Source organism: Montipora foliosa, chromosome 1, assembly GCF_036669935.1.
Source record: "Montipora foliosa isolate CH-2021 chromosome 1, ASM3666993v2, whole genome shotgun sequence".
Lineage (NCBI taxonomy): Eukaryota > Metazoa > Cnidaria > Anthozoa > Scleractinia > Acroporidae > Montipora > Montipora foliosa.
The window spans coordinates 55689116-55695518 of record NC_090869.1 but is presented as its reverse complement, the minus strand read 5'-3'; the positions used below and the strand labels follow the sequence as shown (position 1 = coordinate 55695518).

Sequence of the window (6403 nt, the reverse complement as noted above, 5' to 3'; positions counted from 1 at the left end):
AAAACTATTTCAATGAAAATTCTTGTCTTACGTGTAATAAACAGCTCACGACATAGAGAGTGCTTTGTACAGGGTTGTATAGCTAGACAAGTTCATACTCTTGAGTGCATCATGGGTAATCAGGGCAAAATGCAGAGAAATTCAAAGGTTGTAAGGAAGTTCAAAATGATGAAAAGTATTCATGATATGAAATTTTGGGTTTTTTATTTTCCAAAACAGAAGATATGCGCTCAATGGTGCGGAAGAATAAATTTGGAGAGAATGGCTATTGTAGAAATTATTTTATTAAACAGACTTTCTGCCATACACTTCCTGTAATTCCAAAGGCACAAAATTACAGCAAATGTATGGAGACACAAAAAGCAATATTTAGGAATTCCAAAGAATGGATACCGAGTCTAGTTCATCTCAGTTAAGAACATGAACTTATTTGTTTGGTTTATGAAGGTGAAAGTCTATAATTATAATGTAGAGTCGTGTACAGTATATTTTGCTTTGAATTTCCATAAACCTTTGAATTTCCCACCATTTTCCACCATGTTGCCTTGATTACCCATGATGCAATCGAGAGCATGAACTCGTCTATTCACGCAAAGACATTGTTTGTGTCAAAAACCCTCGTTCGTTTGGAGTTTTGACACAAACAACTCGTGAATAAAACCCTGTACGCCGCACTTTCTATGACATAAAGTATATGTATTGAACTGTTTTGAATCAAAAAATAGAATACAATAAAGCCTGTGAAAGTTATTTGGTGTTCCGAATTGATGAGAGGACAACTGTTTTCAAGAAACGAATTTTATCTTCGAGTGCTCCGCTTACATACCGGCTCACTTGTGAGAGACTATCAGCACTCTAAGATAAAATTTGTGTCTCCACTTAGCCATGTTACAAAATAATATAAGATTGCATTAGTAAAACTGATGCACAAGGCTCACTGGGAAATCTGCCTTTGCCATTATGTGACAGCATAATCTATAGACCAACATTGACATATCCGTCTAGGACACCTGACTCTGTCTTTGTACCTTGCTTCAACTCAAGATTGATTTTGTCCATTTCTCGATTAGATATAGAGGTGCGGCTCTATGGAATAACACATTGGCCAATGATTATTCAATTGTAGATGCGAGTTGTAAATCTTTATCAACCAAGTTGAAAAATAATGCAAGTTCCTTAAATCTTAATTTTTATGCTACAGCAATTCCACTACAGATTTTAGTGACCATGATTATATATACTTTTCACTGTATCTTGCACATAGAATTGTAATTGTTATTTACTTTTTAGCTCTCTTACACCCTAGGGATTTTTAGGTTAGGCGTATAATAGTACCATATGTAATTTAAGGGAATCTCATCTTATTCATTCAAGCATCTTTTGTAAACACACGACCCCATAAGCTTTATAGCTTTAAAAACATAATTTATCATGTTTAAATAAAGGTCTATTTATCTATCCGTATCTATCTATCTATCTATCTATCTCAGAAGCGTACCCAGGGGAGGGTTCCAGGGGTTCCGGAACCTCCCCTCTCGCGCCAAGGAACCCCCCTCTCCTATTTTTAACAGTGATTTTATCCCAACAAGAGTGTAATGGACTCTCGATTCCCGAAATTCTTCGTTTTGTTCCATGCTTAGCGTTTCACTTGCATTTTCGAAAACATGAGCAGAGTTGGGATTCCTGTGTAACACGATGCACGTGTGCAGAAATGCCCGCGAAATTAGTAGACCATCCATTGGTGTTGTTCGAGCTGGTGGTTTCCGTAACAATGTCCCAATTGAAAAAGATCGATGCATTCTTTTCACCACAAAGGTAGGCACAGCGAGAAATTTAGTGATAAAGCGTAAGGAATTCGAATCAAGACATTTTTCCGGCCCTATTATACTGATGAAATTCCAATCCCAGAACATGCGATCGAGAGTTCTTTCCCAACATGCACACCTTGATCCGCATTTTGTGCACATTGCCGATAACGTCAGCTGAATGTGGTGCTCATTCAGTACACTAAGAAGGTTAAAAACATACCTGAGGTCGACCATGTCAAGCGAGCGAGAGTCTGGGCTGGCATTGATGAACATCAATATTTACCACCAAGACATAAACACCGAGGAAGTGATAAACACGTTCGCTCAACGGCAACCAAGGCGTCTTCTGTTTGCGTAGTGTAAACGCCAATTTCAATTTTGAAAGTCTCATATGAACGTAATGTAAGGATTGTAGACCAACCGTTTTCGTTGGAACCAATTTGGAACCCCCCCTCCTAGAATCCTGGCTATGCCCCTGTATAGACCAATTCGGCTAACTCAGTGTTGGACCCAATTCAAATCTTTTGGGAATAAAACGTTTTGTTCCAAGTATTACCATATCATTTAAATGTGAATGCTACATTATTGTGCAAATGCAATACACAAAGCATCTTAACCCCTAGAGATCTGAATTGGGTACAACAATGAGTTAGCCGAATTGGTCTATCTATCTATCTATCTATCTATCTATCTTATCTATCTATCTATCTATCTATCTACGTAATATCCTCTACATTTCACCCTATTGAATAACTGATTGCTCAAGTTCATGAATGCGAAGGAAATCCATGAACTAAGGAAACGAAGCAGTCCAACATGATGTTATATTTCCTCGTTAACTAAAATACTTATTTTTGTATTTATTCATTTATTTATTTATTACAATTTCATGGCAAAATACAAAAACAAAACAAAAAAAAGAAAATTTAAAGAAAAATGCCATAAGGATAGATCCCTAAAAGAGTCAAAGACACCATACTCAGACAGACCACCCGGCACCAAAAACATCTTTCATATTACGAAATTTCGGCTTTCCTGCTATCGGTGATTGTACGCAATTCAAGTTTGTTGACAGGTGCGTTAATTTGTCTTTCCAGAAAGTCTCTACTTTTGCGGCTCCGTAACTTAGATGGTCATGTTTACTTGGCTGGTGTAAAGACAAAACGCAACGAGAACACGCGTCTTTTTGCAGAACATATTTACAAATAAACTGATTTCAGCAGTTGGGAACGAATTTGCTGCAGGGTTTCAAACTTCTTGCAAAAATATATCAACAATTTTCGCATTATAGGGCTCCTTGGTCCGCGACTTATAGAGTACTACCTATGACCCCAGAGAACTTAAATCTCGCAAAGAAGACGAAGAAAACCTTCGACAAATCGAGAAGGTCTTTGCCTTAACTGAAAATTTCCAAAATCTTCTTTATAAAATGTTTACGAACGGGTTACCTTCTTTTGTACATCTAATGGAACGGAGCGCGCTTGTGTTGGGAGACGGTCCACTGAAAATAAAAGCAGATACTATACTCACAACGACATCCAATACGACTGTAACTGAGATATATCAAGGTTAATAAAGAAATAAATTTTCATGTTCGTTCAGAATTTAAAATTATCAGGTTTCACAGGTATTTTTTGGGCTGCTGACATGGACTGTGGACCAAGGACCCAATTCGCGGACGAAGGGCTCGCGATTACGTTCACCTTTTTTCGAATTACAAGAGAAATATTCCAGTTTCGAACTTGCCAATTTAATATTATCGAAACAACTTCAGGGAAAATTTCAGTTCGTGGCTTTTTGATTCAGGTAAGATATTCAAGATTATCCTTTTTTCTCGCGGACCACGGACACAATACTGTCTATGAACAGAATAAGTCCATCGAGCTTAAAAATTAAATTCAAACAGGAAAGAAAATACTTTTAGGTACTTACTTTAATAAACAGTAATGAACACTACACGTTACCAGGCCTTTATCTCGTGCTTGATCTGGAAAATCCGAGATGAACAGTTTGCATTAGAAAATCTGAGTTGTTAATTTCAAGGTCAATGCAACTCGGATTCCAAAATTCTCGTGGCTTCCGCTTTCCATATATGGAAGCGATAAAATTGCAAAACATTAGGACGCAAGCCGATAGAAAATCGAGCAATTTCAGTTGTTGGTGGACAAAAATCTGGTACCAGAATAATTTTGTGTTTTACAGTCCTTTTTGCACTTCCTGAAAGCTAAAGATATAAATACTTGCCTGAAATAACACCGAAAACAATTTCTCATGGGAACGAGAAAAATTAAATTTCAACGTTCACAGAAATTGTGCAAACACAGGTAAAATTTCATCATCAGTTTCATTTCACCAGTACTTTTAAGTGTTTCTTACGAAATTCAACAGTTGTTTTTGACGTTTAGTGTTGCTAGAAATGATTTTTTTTAGAAGATATTTAAAACAGTCGTACAGAAGTTTGCAATACGATGTTTATAATCTTGGTACTAGGTTTTTGTCCACTTGTTACTCGAACTTCTGGTGAATTCCGTCTTAATATTCGTTTCCCCGCAAAATGCATGAGAAAAATAGAGGAATCAATATCGCTGCGGCTCATCGGACACTGTCAAAGACGATCAAAATTTTGAGAAGGCGGCCACTCGATCGAACGGGGTAGGTAAAAATAAACTCGACAGACAACGCACGTGAAAACAGAAATTTGCATACTGACATCTACACGATCGCTTTGGACAGTGCCCGATCAATGAACCGAAGAGATCTTGATTCCCGCATTTTTCTCATGTATTTTGCGGGGGAAACGGATATTAGTATTATGTCAAATGAATAAGGTAGATAAGGAGTACAAATTCCCATTTCGCAAACTACAATTTTCCATTTCGTTTCGTTTCGCAAACTACAGTAAGTGGATTATTTGTGCCTTTACAAATACACTCTTTCTCTTTTAGAAGAATATTGTTTCTCTAGCCCAGGCTGAATATTCCTATTGTTCTGTCAATTTTAGGCTGAGAATATTCTTGTAGTCATGTCTCTTACATTGTGCATATTTTTGTACTGCACAAATATATACATTATATGCACCGCTCATCATTGAACATTTGGCTATCGCTGGTGTAGAGTGTTTCGTTTGTTGGCTACTTTTGCCGTTTAGAGAAAGGAATAATTTCATACAGTTAAGTAAAAACATATCGTTGTTTTGTATTTACAGAGTTTGAACGCACGAAATTATATTCTTTTCACAATTTCAGCCTCAGGTTTATTCTTTAAATATTCTTAAAATTCAAGGATAAATATTGCATTCAAACATCAGAGAAATACTCACCTTTTAAACAGTAATGAGCACTACACGTTACGAGGCCTTTATCTCGTTCTTGATCTGGAAATTCTAGTTGTAAAAATCCGAGTTAATTTCGCGGTTTCCAAAAATTTTTGTGACTTGCATTTTCCATTTACGGAAGCGAAGCTATGTGGTCATCGGGTTGAGTCACATGACTTAATCCTTCCGCACTAGCGACAAAATTGTTTAATTTGGCAAATTTGCGGTCTGTAACTGCGTTTTACAAGTGAGTATGGATTGTCCCGACTTGACATTTTTTGACCGAAGCGAACAAATTTTCAGAGGCGCCGCGGACAAATTTTTGTCTTTGGGTAAAAACGGGCCAAAAATTGGTCAAATAAAAACATAGAGGGAGGGATACAGTTACACAAACGTGTATTTTGACGTGTCACGGCCAGTCGCAATACATTCAACAAGACATGACAAGTACGTCGGTACATTTGAGTATGTTTCCGAAAGTACTCCTCGGGAATTCTTCGGTTCAAATCAAGACTAGTTAGGTCTTGAAAGGCTCCAGGGGTATGGATTGTATCTGCGAGCCCGGTGTCTGTTTCCTACAGTCTTGAATCGCACGCGTCATAACTTGATTTCAAAAAACACTACATCATGACCAACATTCCTATCTGAATTTCAGCGAAATTTACGAGCAACAGGCGTGAAAAAAGTTGAAGTATTTTGGAATATATACTCCATTTTTGCGCCAAATGAAATGTTTGGCGCGCTTGTTGCAAAGTATTCACAGACTCGAATAATCGACAGATTTGTTGACATTTGCGGTTTCACCGTTTCAGTGTGGATAACAAGTACGAAGACATTCGTTTTGCCCAGGACAATTCAAAATTTGTCTGCTAGTTCGGAAAGGCCCTTATAAATTTTTTCAAACACTACAAATTGCACTCGCTCGGTTTACTCGTGCTTATTTATTCCATAGTGCACTCGAAATCACGTGATTACCTTTATAAAGGCAACTAAAACTGAGATACATGTATTTAAAACAAAATGGAAAAAGCCAACGACGTTTCGGCGCTACGTTACCTCATTATCAAGTTAAAAAGTTAAAAAGTAAAAGGTGTAATACGAATATATAAAATGTGAAACAATCCATAAAATATTTGCGGGTCCTATGGGTATCATTCCTAAGGTAAGAAACAGCAAGGAAAAAAATGCACGAAAGTGTCACGTAAACATTTTGGCACGAATGGAGTCGCCTCGCGTGTTAAGAGAAGCCAGGAACCAGAAAATACACACCGTGCCTTAAGCA

The 6403-nt window shown here is 37.3% G+C and overlaps 1 protein-coding gene across 1 annotated transcript in view; it reads right to left on the bottom strand.

Moving 5' to 3' along the window:
* Positions 1-6403, bottom strand: part of LOC138001803 (protein NLRC5-like) — a 67210-nt gene extending 60807 nt beyond the window's left edge. Inside the window, exons 1-3 of the mRNA XM_068848164.1 lie at positions 6391-6403; positions 5128-5181; positions 3257-3309 (exon numbers count right to left, since the gene is read on the bottom strand). The gene's annotated coding sequence lies outside the window, so the exon portion shown is untranslated. The remainder of the gene's footprint in view (positions 1-3256; positions 3310-5127; positions 5182-6390) is intronic.